Source organism: Lepidochelys kempii, chromosome 2 (genome assembly GCF_965140285.1).
Source record: "Lepidochelys kempii isolate rLepKem1 chromosome 2, rLepKem1.hap1, whole genome shotgun sequence".
Taxonomy (NCBI): domain Eukaryota; kingdom Metazoa; phylum Chordata; order Testudines; family Cheloniidae; genus Lepidochelys; species Lepidochelys kempii.
In genome coordinates this window covers 173,745,645-173,759,919 of record NC_136381.1, presented here as the reverse complement: position 1 = coordinate 173,759,919, position 14,275 = coordinate 173,745,645, and the positions used below count along the sequence as shown (strand labels likewise).

The 14,275-nt window shown below is 41.2% G+C and overlaps 1 protein-coding gene across 6 annotated transcripts in view; it reads left to right on the top strand.

The window, feature by feature from the left end:
* Positions 1–14,275, top strand: part of CNTNAP2 (contactin associated protein 2) — a 1,669,434-nt gene that overhangs the window by 503,587 nt on the left and 1,151,572 nt on the right. The window lies entirely within an intron of this gene.

Sequence of the window (14,275 nt, the reverse complement as noted above, 5' to 3'; positions counted from 1 at the left end):
CCGTGAAATAAGGAAAGGGCACTGTAATTCACATGAGCACATTTAGAAACAGCAGTTAAAAGCAAACAGATGCTGGCAGAAACAGCAGATAAAAGTAAACAAAGGCTGGATATGACTTACTTTGACTGTGTGATACCCAAACTGTGAAGGTAGCTAGTAAATTATCTGACTTGTATGCACAGTAGCTATTAGCAAGGTTCTAATGAAGTGAAGTCTCCTAGAATGAATCCTAGAAGAATTCTATAATGATTGTTATGTGAAACATATGTGAGTCTTGAAACACGTATCATCCCCCAAATACAAGAGATGTCTTTTAGTGAACAAGGACTGCTCTTGACTACCACCCATAACGTTGCCAACAAAAAGGGGACAGAAACAAGTTGAGGCTATGCTTCCCAGTTTCTCTGCTACCAACCAGTGGAACTGGCCAGCTGACAATGAAGGGATGGATGGATATTGACTTGTCATGCAACACATCAAAAAAAAAAATGACTAGCAGAACTGGCTGGCTAACCATGAAAGTGGTGATGGTGGCTTGTGATTCAGCATACTAAAAAAAAAGAAAACAAAAACAAAACAAAACCCTACAGTGTTGGCCAGTCATAACCCTTTCTCGGGGGGTACTTGATAGACCAGGCATTGAACAAAGGTTAACAAAACCATCCAAAATCTATCAAAAACTGATTACCAGCCTCATTTGCAAATATTTCTCTTTCACTTCCTTTGCATTTTTTTTATTCACTGAAATCTCCTTACATATTTCATGCTACAGTAAATGCTATAGTGCAGGGGTCGGCAACCTTTCAGAAGTGGTGTGCCAAGTCTTCATTTATTCATTGTAATTTAAGGTTTCACTTGCCAGTAATACAGTTTAATGTTTTTAGAAAGTCTCTCTCTAAGTCTATATTATACAACTAAACTATTGTTGTATGTAAAGTAAATAAGGTTTTTAAAATGTTTAATAAGCTTCATTTAAAATTAAATTAAAATGCAGATCTTATCAGTTTAGTGTGATCCTTGCCCTTGCTTATCCTTGCTGAGTTTTCCAGTGTCCCCAGGCAGGCAGCGGGCTGAGTAGGGCCGGCAGCCGGGACTCCGGCTGGCAAGGGGCCAGTGGCCGGAACCCCAGACCAGAAGCGAGCTGAGCTGGGCCAGGAGCTGGTATACCAGGCCAGCAGCAGGCTGAGCGGGGCCGGTGGCCAGAACCCTAGACCAGCAGCAGGCTGAGCGGGGCCGGTGGCCAGAACCCGAGACCGGCAGCGGGCTGAGCAGGGCCGGCGGACGGAACCCTGGACCGGCAGAGGGCTGAGCGGGGCTGGCAGCCGGGACCCCAGCTGGCAGGGGTAGGCAGACAGAACCCCAGGCCGGCAGCAGAGTGCCATTGAAAATCAGTTTGTGTGCAGTCTTTGGCACGTGTTCCATAGCTTGCTGACCCCTGCTATAGTGCCTACTAGGTTGGCAGGGTAGCTTAATGGCATGTGGAGTCAGGTGTACCTAGCTTGGCCTTTGTCAGCCATCATCATCTATAGTCATTATTTGCATCAGCTGCTTTTTTTAGAACACTATGGAAAAGGCTACGTGTTTCTCTTCTACAATGATTAAGTGTTTGGCTAGAGCTTTATTATTTCAGCCTGGGACTGTGGCAGTTGTCCAAGACTGTCTTCCCTTTTATAGCCACAGTTAAACCTGCTGGGGCTGTCCTCCTCAATAACATCGTCCAGAAGTTCTTTCTTAGATTGGCTGCCACTGACCACATGCTACATGCTATGTGTCCCATCCTTAGATTAGCATCACTTAAAAAATAAAGCCGAAACAACTCATAAAACATTCCAGTAAATTGTGCTTATTTATTCTTTCTCTTTGAGATGGATGCACTCCTGTGAATAAGACATGCATTCACTTTAGATTATAAAATCTTCTTATGCACCATGGCAAGGATGGATGTCTCAACAAACCAAGGTGTCTGCAATCCAAAAAGAGTCATATTAATATGCATATTGGTTCTGAGAATGAGATAAGCCAACTCCCATGTATCTTTATCCTAATTCCAGAGTGACCTTGACAATCTTATGATTTCTTGCTTCTGGCAACTGCTTGATGGCCTAGTCTTTTTGAGCATGCTGCAGACATGCCTCTCTGAATGTTCAAAGGGAACAAAATGGTCTTTAGTTAAACAGAGACAAGGTGGGTGAGGTAATATCTTTTAGTGGACTAACTTCTGTTATAGAGATAAGGCTTCAAGCTTACACAGAGCTTTTCTTCAGGTGAATTTCAGTTTAATTAGCATTTATCACACTATACAACATTAACACTTGCTGATATGCCTTTCTTCCCACCCTCCACCCCACATTTGCATTATGATTCAGATTTTAAAACAGGCTATTTTGTGTTTTAATAATGTCTTAAAAATTTGCTTTACAGTTTTCTTGTATTCTGCTGTTCTCTGTGTAATTAGCAAGTAATATTTACAATTTCTGCTTATGTGGTGCAGTGCTGGTGTTTATGACTGCTCTTTACACAGGGAGAATCAGAAGATTAAAAGCACCTTTTTTCGGTCAGAAAGTTGTGACTGTCTATATTTCTTGGCTGAGATGTTGTATTTTAACAGTTCACTTCAAATAGACTCATCTGTTTCGCCTTCTGTTACAAATGGCTTGCATCAATTTTAAACCCAGGAAACATTCAGTTGCAAGTACAGCAGTAACTTACCCTGGCCACATCTGAACTAGACAGCCTCTCCAGTTTACATATCACTCCTGATCTTCCCTAAACAACTCAGAATACACATTTTATTATCCAAATATAGTGCTAACAGTAATGGTTTTTTACTTAAAACCGGTGACCAGTAGCAACATTATGATAGCATCAGTGATATGCTGGCTATGATTCAGAAGGGTCTCTATTACAGTGTGAACAGATCCTTTGAGAGGAGCTGGGCTCAGCCTCACCTGTGCTAGGTATAACCCACTTCCCAGCTAATGGGAATGAGTTTAGTGATCAGGTGGCAGTCACATGAGCAGATATGGTATTCAAAGAAAGCGAGAGGCTTAACAGAAGAGGGAGGAAGAATGGCTGGGGGGAGATACTTCGCAGTAGTTTCTCAGGGGAGCCAAGACTTGGAAGTGAGCTCTTTTCCTAAGAACTGGGGAAAGGAAAACAATGACCCAGAGGCACCAATCAAACAAATTTAGGTTAAGCTGTGCTTTGTTGGAAGTGTGTTTACCTTGTTCCTGAAAATTATATTGTGGGTAACATGGTATTTAACTTGTATAATTTATAGGGAGGGATGAGTATGATGACCTTATGCAAGGCCTATTTGAATATTTTTGAAAACATGTACACTTTGGTGCAATCTGGACCATTCAAAAGGGAAACCATTTGCTCTTTGAAGTACTTTTAAGAGCCCGAGGGATAAGTAATCATTAACAATTACTAGAGAATTTTTTCCCCAGCTGTTGGCTGGAAATCATCCCCATCTTCCATTCAGAATTTTGAAAGGACTCCTGGCACCACACCAGGTGCCCTTCCAGCACATCCCTGAAAAGCACCAAGGAAATGCCTACTGCTCCTGCTTCTTCAAAAGTCAGGACAGACATATCCTCATGCCATTTCTAACCCACCTATGCCATGACTATTTGAACATAAAGAAAATGTTCTTATGGAGAAAGTCACTTTATATCTTATGGAGAAAGTCTCTTTATATCTACTTGGACAGACCCCGACCAGTGGAGTACAGGAGTCTGGTAGAAGGCAAATATACTGGCCACTGGATGAATAGTTTTCTGTTCACTGAGTGACCAGAGCAGGGGCTGCCCTAGAGGAATCAGGAACCTGCTAGAACCAATTAAGACAGGCAAGCTAATTAAGACACCTGGAGTCAATTAAAAAGGACCTCCTAGCAGTTAGTGGAGGGCGTGCAAGGAGCAGGGAGGGAAAAGGTGTGCTGCTGGAGGACTGAGGAGTACAAGCGTGATCAGGGTTCAGGAGGAAGATCCTGCAGTGAGGATAAAGAAGTTCCTGGGGGAGGCCATGGGGAAGTAGCCCAGGGAGTTGTAGCTGTCATGCAGTTGATACAGTAGACGTAGACAGCTACTATCCACGGGTCCCTGGGCTGGAACCCAGTGTAGAAGGTGGGCCTGGGTTCCCCTCATATCCCTCCCCCTCCCCAATTCCTGATTGGACACAGGAGGAGCTGACCTGGTCTGTGAGCAACATGAGAAGGGAAGGTCTAATTTGGAAAGGGATCTGGCCTGTCCCCGACCCACTAGGTGGGACAACAGAGACTGCAGAGATTGTTCTCCAATTCCCCCATGCTGGCCAGTGATGAGGTTAGCTGAGTGAACGACAAGTTTGAGCCTCTAGCCGAAGCGGCCAAACTGAGGGCTGCCGTGAACCTCTGAGGTGAGTAAATCCGCCAAAAAAATGCAGGACCCAGCAAGGCAGAGGAGGAACTTTGTCACACTACCCAAAAAAGACCACTTTAATGGGAAAAGTTAACATTGTTAAAGAAATCATCTTCCACTATTAGGACACTAAGCACTTGGGCAGCCTGCTGCAAACAAACTAAAACCAGGATTTTCCCCCGCCCCATGTTTCTCGTATCACCAAAAGCCAGTGAAGTTAATTGTACAGTTCGTATGCATAAATGTTTACAGAATTAAGTTCTTAGTTTTCAGATGCATCTTGTTATATGATAATGCACATGAATAATACATAGTAATCCTTACTTTTCTATTTAGTAATAATCAGCTTTTCTTTTATCTGCATATTTTCTTGCAAAATCCAAACTCTCTCTGTCAGTGCGCACTATTCATCCTGCATGTTACTTTTTAATATACTGACTATAGTCACTCAGTCTGCTCTAGCTTCTGCCGGTGCACGCTATGGGGGAGGTCACTGAGGGGCAGAAAGTCAGCCCAGAGAGGGCTTATAGTGGTAATTAATACCATCAGCTTGAGGGGTCTCCTGGAAGAAGATATGTGGCTAAGGGACATGAAGATTTAATAAAGCCCTTAGACAGTGAAGATTAATGCATGATGGCCTTACCAGTGATTGTCGGGCAGGAAGATGCCAACAGAGGGGCGTGTGCATCTGTTGTAACAGGAGGTCTCTCATAGATGGTCCTAGTCCCTGCCTCAGACTCTTGGGTGAGGTGGTTGGGGCATTGAACATTTGATAATAGAAAGCAAAGCAGGTGAGGGCCTTCTCCTGTTCTGCCCTCCACCATAAATCTCACCCATTTGTTCCCTAAGTTTGTGGATTTGGTGGAGGGTATTAATGAATTTCTGGTTTGATTTAGTTTCCTAGGTAATTTCCAGTGAAGTGCACAGTTTTCAAAGCTATTGCAAGAAGGGATGATTTGCACCTTGGCCGATCAGATAGCAAGTGTGAAAAATCGGGACGGGGTTGGGGGGTAATAGGAGCCTATATAAGAAAAAAACCCAAATATCGGGACATCTGGTCACGCTATTTGCACCTTCTGTACCAGTAAGAGTGAATCTAGCCCTACAATTTTAACATCATTCTGAGAGACTCATTCCGGATGCCTTTGTTATGTGAACTGCCAAGTTTATTAAGTATAAAAGTTTGAGATGACAGGAGAAAATGCATAGAGAAAGTGCTGACTTTGCTTCAAATGTTTTTTTGGCATTTTCTGAATGATTGATGCTGTAATGTGACTCATTTTTGCTATTTTTTAAAAGCATATATTATCTCTTGCTCATTGCTTCAGTTTGCCAGGCTTTAAAAAGTGCACTGCAACAATGAATCATGTCAAAAATTGGAGACATTTTAAAAAAAATGCATTAAATTAAAAATATCAAGGGAGGGGTAGTGAGTCATTTACATTGGAAATTTACTTCAGCAGACTTCCATTCAGTTATCAGCTTGTGTCACAAGAATCTGGTCATTGCAAAAGAGCTATTTGAACCTTTCTAAAATTAGTTTAAAGTGTCTGGCAGGTCTTTATGTATGGTTTGCATGGATTCTTGCAATCCTTGAAGTTCAAAAATGTTTGGGTTCAAATGAACCATGTTTGAATCTAATTGTTAACAGAAGGCAAAAAATTGCATTGAGCACAGTCTTGGACATTTTCAAGTGGAAGTGTGAGCAGTGGCCATATTGGAAAAATTCTGCATAACTCAGTTATTTCACAGTCCTAGAATTTGCCACAGAAAGAACCGCTATTACATTTATTTGCAGTCAACACAGAATTTCCATTTTGCAGCACCAGAGTGCTGAAGGTTACAGGCCTCTTGCATAATTTAGAACAGTGCTTGCTTTGTAATCTCTCCCATCCTTTGAGTTCAAAGTTAAAATCCACAAGAGAACAGCAACTTCAAAATGTTTACAGATATGCAGGAATAACAATAAAATCCATGTCCTGCTCTGATCAATGTTCCTAGCCTTACCAAATGAATGCAGAGTGTGTCAGGTTCAAGTCCAGTGCAGATGTGGTCACTCCAAAGCACTTGAAGACTGGTGGTTTTGGTATCTTTAGTCAAACAAAATTACAGGTTCAGTCGGTGTTTCAGGTGGAACTCCAAACCCAATGAAATTTCAGAGGTCTTGAATAAAATCCTATTCCCATTGAAGTTAATGACAGTTTTATCAATGACTTCAGTGGTGACAGGATTTTCGCTCCTTAAGTGGTACACAGGACTTTTGTTTGTTCTGTGTATGGGGGCATTGATGAGCTGCCAAAATCTTAACAACCAGTTTCCTCCTCACCCTACGAGGGGGTCGTTGCCTACCCCCACCCCCCTGGACTCCTGTCACATCTACCTCCCTCCCCTGACTGCCCCCAGAACTGGGCAGGAGGGTCTCGTGGGCCACCGTATTGGGTGCCCACCCCACCCCTAAGATCCAGAGGGACCTGCCGGGAGGCGAGGTGAGGAGTCCTGGCAGTGCTTACCTGGGGCAGCTCCCAGGAAGCATCTGGCAGGTCCCTCTGGCTCCTAGGGGCGGGATAGCATAGCTGCGAGGGAAGTGGCCACTCCCCCCACCAATCACATCAAAAGTGGTGCCTTAGGCGCCGACTCCATGGATGCTCCGGGGCTGGAGCACACGCGGGAAAAATTTGGTGTGTGCAGAGCACCCACTGGCAGCTCCCCACCCCGGCCCCAGCTCACCTCCACTCCACCTCCTCCCCTGAACATGCTGCCTTACTCTGCTTCTCCACCCCCGCCCCCCCCCCAGCTTCCCATGAATCAGCTGTTTGTGCGGGAAGCCTGGGAGGGCTGAGAAGCAAGCGGCGGCTTCACGCTCAGGCCCAAGGTGGTGGAGGTGAGCTGGGGCGGAGAGCGGTTCCCCTGCGTGCCCCCAGGTTACCTGCTGCGGTGCGGGCGGCCCTCCTCGTGCCCCCCCTGCCCCAGCTCACCTCCGCCTCACTGGGCCTGAGCGCGAAGCTACCACTTGCTTCTCAGTCCACCCCGGCTTCCGGCATGAACAGCTGTATCGCAGGAAGCCTACAGGGGGCAGAGAAGCAGAGCGGGGCGGCGCGTTCAGGGGAGGAGGCAGAGTGGAGGTGAGCTGGGACTGGGGGCGGGGCGGCGAGCTGCTGATGGGTGCTCTGCACCAACCAAACTTTCCCCTTGGGTGCTCCAGGGCTGGAGCACCCATGGAGTCGGCGCCTAAAGCGCCACTTTTGGCCGGTTAATTTTAGAAGCCCTTTTAGAACCGGTTGTCCCTCGCGGAACAACCGGTTGTCCCTCGTGGAACAACCGGTTCTAAAAGGGCTTCTAAATTTAACAACCGGTTCCAGCAAACCGGTGCGAACCGGCTCCAGCTCACCACGGCATGGGGGTGAATTTCACCTATAGTAAACAGCAGAACATAAACATAAATTTTTCTGCCTTTGCCTGCCCTTATAAAGGAGCCCTTTTGGTGTGTTTGGAAAAAACACTCACTCTGTCCTCAGAACTGGAACGTAAGTGCATTTGAAGTTGCATTATACCTATAATGGTGGCAGAAGCTCTTGTTGCCAAGGCTATTGGGACAAAATGGAGGAGAGAAGAAGAGTGCTCTTGCTTCATAATGTTAACATTTAAACAGTCCCAAGCTGCCTTTGGCATTAACACGTCTCTGATACAAATGGTGTGGGGTAGAGTTTATTCCTTTGTTGCTGCTATTTCTGGCTGGAGGCAGTGTTCTGTAATTGATTAACAGGGCACAGTACATTGACTTATATGGGGAAGACTACTGTATATCTGTATCAGAAAGGATTATGATTCTGTTTTTAGTCAGTGAAAGATTGGATTCTGCAGAAAACAGTGAAAACTGAAAACTAAGGTCCCTCGATTTGTCTCTGCTGTGGCATCACACCTTTTCTGGCTATGAAGTTAGGCTAAATGATCCAATAAATATATATATATCTTGGAAATCTCATACAGGTTTAGAAATGTTAGCTTGCCCTACATAAGCAATCTTTTAATTTTAATTCTTTTGGGCTATATACTATCCATAAGTTATTAATATAATTTTAATAGCATTTTAGCAGTCTATTCATTTTAAATAGAACCCTTCCTTTTAACTCACAAATTCACTCAGGGGAGCTTTTTAACATAGAGAGATTTTTAAATGAGAGTGATTTTTTGTCAACATGAAAGTGAGATCTTTTGTGGTTTCTTGTCCTGCTTATTAGATGCTTCCCCAAGATAAGTATTAAAAATTGATATAGTTGAAAGTGCATGTTGGAGAGCATACAACACCAACACAGGAAATCTACATCATTTACTTGACTTTTTCCCAACCCTGGTCATTTCAAGCCAGTGCAAAAGCCAAGCTATAGCCTCAAAAGTATATGAAATGCATATGCATCACATGTGGCATGTTGGTGAAAGGCTAGTGATTAAAATAGCCGTTACATTCACAAGATGGATATCTAAATTATTGACCTACAGGCATGCAAAGGGAGTTCAACAGTTCCCTTGGAAGAGGGCCTAAGCCCATAAAGGACCCTGGATTATTTATTTTTCTTTTGTTTTTGTAAGGAGAAGAAGTTTATTTCTCACTTTTTTTTTCTGCATAGGGCCCTAACAATATCCATGTAGTGCCCCAAGTGTGACCTGAATGGTATAGTTGGGGCCCTGTTTCATGTTTTATAGATTTTGTTGCTATCCAAGCCAAAACAGGACAGGATATTATGGATGCTATTAGAAGCGGAAAAAGGAATGTTTAGGTATGGCTGATTTGCAAGGGACACATCTATGACAGTGGAGCTAATATGGCGGCAGTGTATAAAGGTGTTCAAAATGGAATTCAGCAGGTAAATCAGTACACATCTTTTCTCCCATGTGTTGCACTGACTGAGTCATTAGGATGTGTTGAAAAAGGACATTAGTGTTAGAGTAAAACACCGTATCACAATGAGATGATCAGCAAGGGTGGAAGCAATCCATCCACTGTGAAATCAGATTCAGGGGCGTTCTTGGTGTTTCGCTGAGATTAAAGCTTCGCACAATCTAATGCCAGAATTTAAACTGGGAGCTGATAGATTGCTAGAGAACATTTCATTGTTTTTGTTTGTGTGGTTTTGGCCAAGATATTTTATACCGTCTTATCAAAAATTAACTTTGTGAGCAAAAAATTGCTGAGTCCAGATATTGACGTTCAAATGACTTGTGGTTTACTTTGTGGCCTTTGAGATGCTTTATCAGAATTATGGTCTTCTGGGTTCACTGGATGTAAGGAAACTGCTGCTTCACAGGCTGAAACATTAGGAATATCCACAAAGTTCAAAGAGAGAAGATTTCAATGGTGAAAGCAATTCCATATGAAAGGTCATCAGATCCCAAACAAGTTCTTTAATGTGAGTTTTCATTCCCTCCTCTTAGCCACACTGTAACACAAGTGGGCAATAGGATGCATCATTAGGATGAAGTTGGAGAAAAGTTTGTTTTTTTGATGGGAGAGAAACTGAAAAGTCTCAGCAGCGAAGACCTTAGGGTACATTTATGCAGTAAGGAGCAACCCGCATCAGTGAGTCTCAAAGCCCAGGTCTACACACTTGGGCTTGTGCTACAGTTCTAAAAACAGCTGGGGACATGTTTGGGATTGGGCTGGAGCTCAGGCTCTGAAACCTAGGAAGGGGAGGTAGGCTTAAGCCCAAACATCCACACAGCTATTTTTAGCAGCATATCATAAGCCTGAGTTTATATACCCTGGCTCTAATACTTGCTGCTGTGGGCTCCTGCTCCCTGTGTAGGCTTCTCCAAAGAGGCAGGCTTGAACCAGGACTTGAACTAGCAACCAGCTACTCTGAGCCTTTTAAGAGCAAAGCTGCTTTCTTTGCCAGTTTTTTGCATGTGTGTTTTTAAGGATGACTTGGAAGTGAAGGAGCCAGTTGAGCTCCTGAGCTTTGTTCAGAAAAGGTCTTTATATGTGAGTTTCCCTCACACAGACGCAGCACTGCCTATTTTTTTGGTGTCTTTCAGTGTCTGTGTCTGCTAATGAAAGGAGTTTTGCAAGAAAACTAAAATTAACCCAGACCTATCTAAGAAAGTCCATAGGGCAGGAAAAGCCATGTCATCTGGTCTGTTTGTCGTTGTGTTTGTGGGGTTGTTATTTTGTTTGTTTTTTTGTTTTGGTTTGGTTTTTTTTGAGAGAGAGTGAGAACTGGAAAGCAAGGTTGATAGCCCTGGGTTCAGCTGATTAATGAGTGCTTCAGAGAAGGCTCCCTTTGTACAAGTACTTAGCAAGGACTGCACATTTGTTGTTTTTTTTGTTTTTCACAGTGGAGAGCAGATTTGAGTCTTCAAACCAGGCCTGGAATATATTGCCATGGCACTGCTTACAGGGGTCCTAATTTTATTTTCAGCTGTTTTAGGCTTCCTTATTTCATTCCTTTGCTCTTTTGGGAGAGAGTATGCGAGATGCCCTCATGGACAACACATACAAGGGACAGTGATTTCAATACTAGCACCATTTCTGATCATGTTTATATATTTTTCTTGTGATTTATTTAAAGTGCAGTAGCAGTAATGGACATTTCCAAATGGGAAGAGAAGCCCTTATATGTTATGATCTTCTCATTGGCTACCAGAATTGGTGAGAGAACAGAGCTTCTGATAAGCACCTGCTCTGTGGAGCCATCTCTTTCATCTGTAGAGTGCTGTCTCTGAACAGCTTGCCTAAAATCCAGTTTTAGGTTTCCGATACAGATCATTATTGGAAAGAAGGACTCGGTCAAAATGTCCCACTTTACCTTTTTTCATATTTTTCAGTGTGCCATCAGGATAAATCCTTTATTCCACAAATATTCTTAAGAATCTATCCTTTGCTTCCCATTGTGTTCAATGATCTCTATCTAGTTCTGACACTAGAGAGATCTATTGTATTTTGTTAATGTACTTTATAAATAGATTTTCTCATTCCTACTTCTTCTTTTTTTCTATCAAGATGCAGGCATTTTTTCCTCAGAGGAAATATTGCATAAAAGGGTTTATGGTCCAGAAAATGTGGCAATACAGAGACAAGGCACATAATGTTAAGAATTTGATGATAAAAAGATATTAAAAACCACATATTCTTCAATATAAGCTTTGTCTATAGGAGGCCTGAATGTGCAAAGAATGAAGCATCCTCATCATAATAAAGCTTTTCTTCTGTGCTTACATCAGTTGATCTTTCAGTCCTAGTGTACATGAGATAAAGTAGGAACTGCAACTTTCTGGGAGGTTTGTAAAATAGGTGTGTTGATTCCTAAGCAAATGTATATGGTATTTATCCAGAAGGAACACTGACAAGATAAAAACAAGTCTCTCTCTCTCACACTCACACACACACAGCTTTATGTATTTATTTATTTATTTATGTCATCCATTGTAACTGATGGCCAATTTAACTTTTGGTTTGTAATTAGTTTCTAGAAGAGTTGGTCAAGTAGTGTAAGATAAGAAACTAATTTGAAAACAGAGCCCCTGATGCATGAAACATTTTGTGAATTAAAGTCACAAGATCAACTCACAATGTAATCATATTATTCATTAATAGTGAGTATTCAATATTCAAAGACTTTTGATCTTGTTTATTATTGATTATTAGCCAAACTTGTCCTGGAAGTTTCTTTCTTAGTTGCAGTTTGTCATTAAATATTCTTCTGAAAATGTTTCAACCATCCAACCAGGGAACAGAGATAATGTCATATGACTTACATGGCTGGCCACATAGCACTAAAATGAACTGTGGAAATAAACAGTTTTGCAAACAAGCTATAGGCCAAAAATTCCTTATACAAACTACTTGACAAATACTTACAATTACCAAATACATTAGAAAATGTCCTGTTTATGAATAACTGACTGGGGAAAAAGTCTAAGTTTTTGAAAATATTTATAATGAGCAGTTGAACCAGTGCTCATTCCAGTTCTCATGTGCTGTTGTGATGCCACTGTTCAGGATTCAATGAGATCAGCATGTAAGCCAAGATTTTTTTAAAAAAAATAGGACTTGCAAGTTAGACTCCTACATACACATTTAAGCATGCATGTGGCCTGATTTTCAAAAGTACTGAGCCACCAGAAGTTTCTACGCAGGCCGATATATTCTTAGAAGCCAGTGTCAGCAAATGAGTGTTCAGCACTTTTTAAATCAAGCCATTTCTTACAGCATCTAAATATAGACTTAGCCTAAGTCTATGCACCTATTTATGAAAAAAAAGCATGTCTAATTTTTGGGTTCTACATTTTAATTAAATTTTCAACAACAATAAAATATTTTTCAATAAATAGATTTGGGGCCTAAACTGTACTTTTCATGTGAACAATGCCCATTATGGTGATTGTTCAAGTAACTTGAGTTCCACACACAAATCAACTCAGTTAATTAATGTCTGTATTAGTGTCTGAGGCCCTGGTCTTGAAATGAGATGTGTGTTGGACATACCTCTGTGTCTGCCTGGAACTTCACTCTGAAACAATGCGGAGATCTGTCTGTCTGCATTCTGTTGTGTAATTAGGGCTAAAACAACAACAAAAATCAAAAGTTCTGTTTTGTAAAATGAACAAATAGAATTTAAAATAAATCTCCCCCTCTTTCTATTTGGCTAAACTCAATTATGGCATTAAAGATAGAAATTATGTGCTTTACAGTCATTAGAACAACTAACAGTTGTCCTTTTGTCTAGTGTTTGCCTATATTTCTATGCTAGTATGAAATATATTCTCCCCACCCACCCTTTCTTAACTAATGATAGCTAATTTGTGAGGACATCTAAATTAGACTGTTAAATGTCATAATATTAATTAGTTTTAATCAGAATCCCCTTCTGTTTTATTGTTCTGTTTCATAGTTGTGGAACTGTTTACATTTTTTTCATTATATAGAGATATACATTTGGTTTATTCAGGAAGAGAAAGGGAGAAATTATTTTTGACTGGAAATATTAGTTGACCAGGATCATTATAAATGACTTACCTCACTCATGATCTCTATTTGACCCATAGTAAACACCCTCTCTTGAGGTTACAGTTAATTCATTCTACATGCAAGAACCATTTTTAGCCTCTCCCCTGATCATGGTCTTCTAATTGGACCAAAATGAAGTGCTGTGTTTTTGTGGTAGAGATGCTGCCCATCTGGGATTGAGCTAACTTTCTGTATCCATGTAAATAGGAGATGTTTTACTTTTATAGCAGAGCCTCTGCTGGGGTGTATGCATTAAAACATTTAGTTATTTTTAATTTCTCTGCAGTGAGATTGTACTTAAGATGTAGGAGAGTATTAAAACTCATATATTTCACACTTGCGCAGAAATATTAGAGAAACTAGAATAAAGGTCTGCATATTAATTGTTCTAAGCAGCTGAGGTATCTAAAGCTAATCATTTCCGCCTTTACTTACATAATTTGATCCAACAATAGGATTTTGTTTTAAACTCTTTATTATACAAAGCAGAAATTCTTTTTTTTTTTTCTCCATCTTGGACAATAACACCCAAGTTAACCTTCTTTATTTTATGCAAAATAGATGGATAGTGCTTTAAAGGATTAGAAAGATTACTTTAAAAAAGGACATATTATATCCCTTATATTTCCATTTTTTCTCACTGCATCTGCAATCTGTAGTTATATAGAGATCACAATTTAATTATTTTCTTTGATAAATTATGAATAAAATTGTCAGTCAGGTTATTAACACCTTCACCAAGCATTGAAAGTGCACATATTGTCTTCTGTTAATCTGATAGTTGCTCTAATTATGTTTACTATCTTTATTTTATCTTGCCAAAAGATATTTCAAATGTGGGAGGGTATATTTTTTAATCTATGCATCCTTA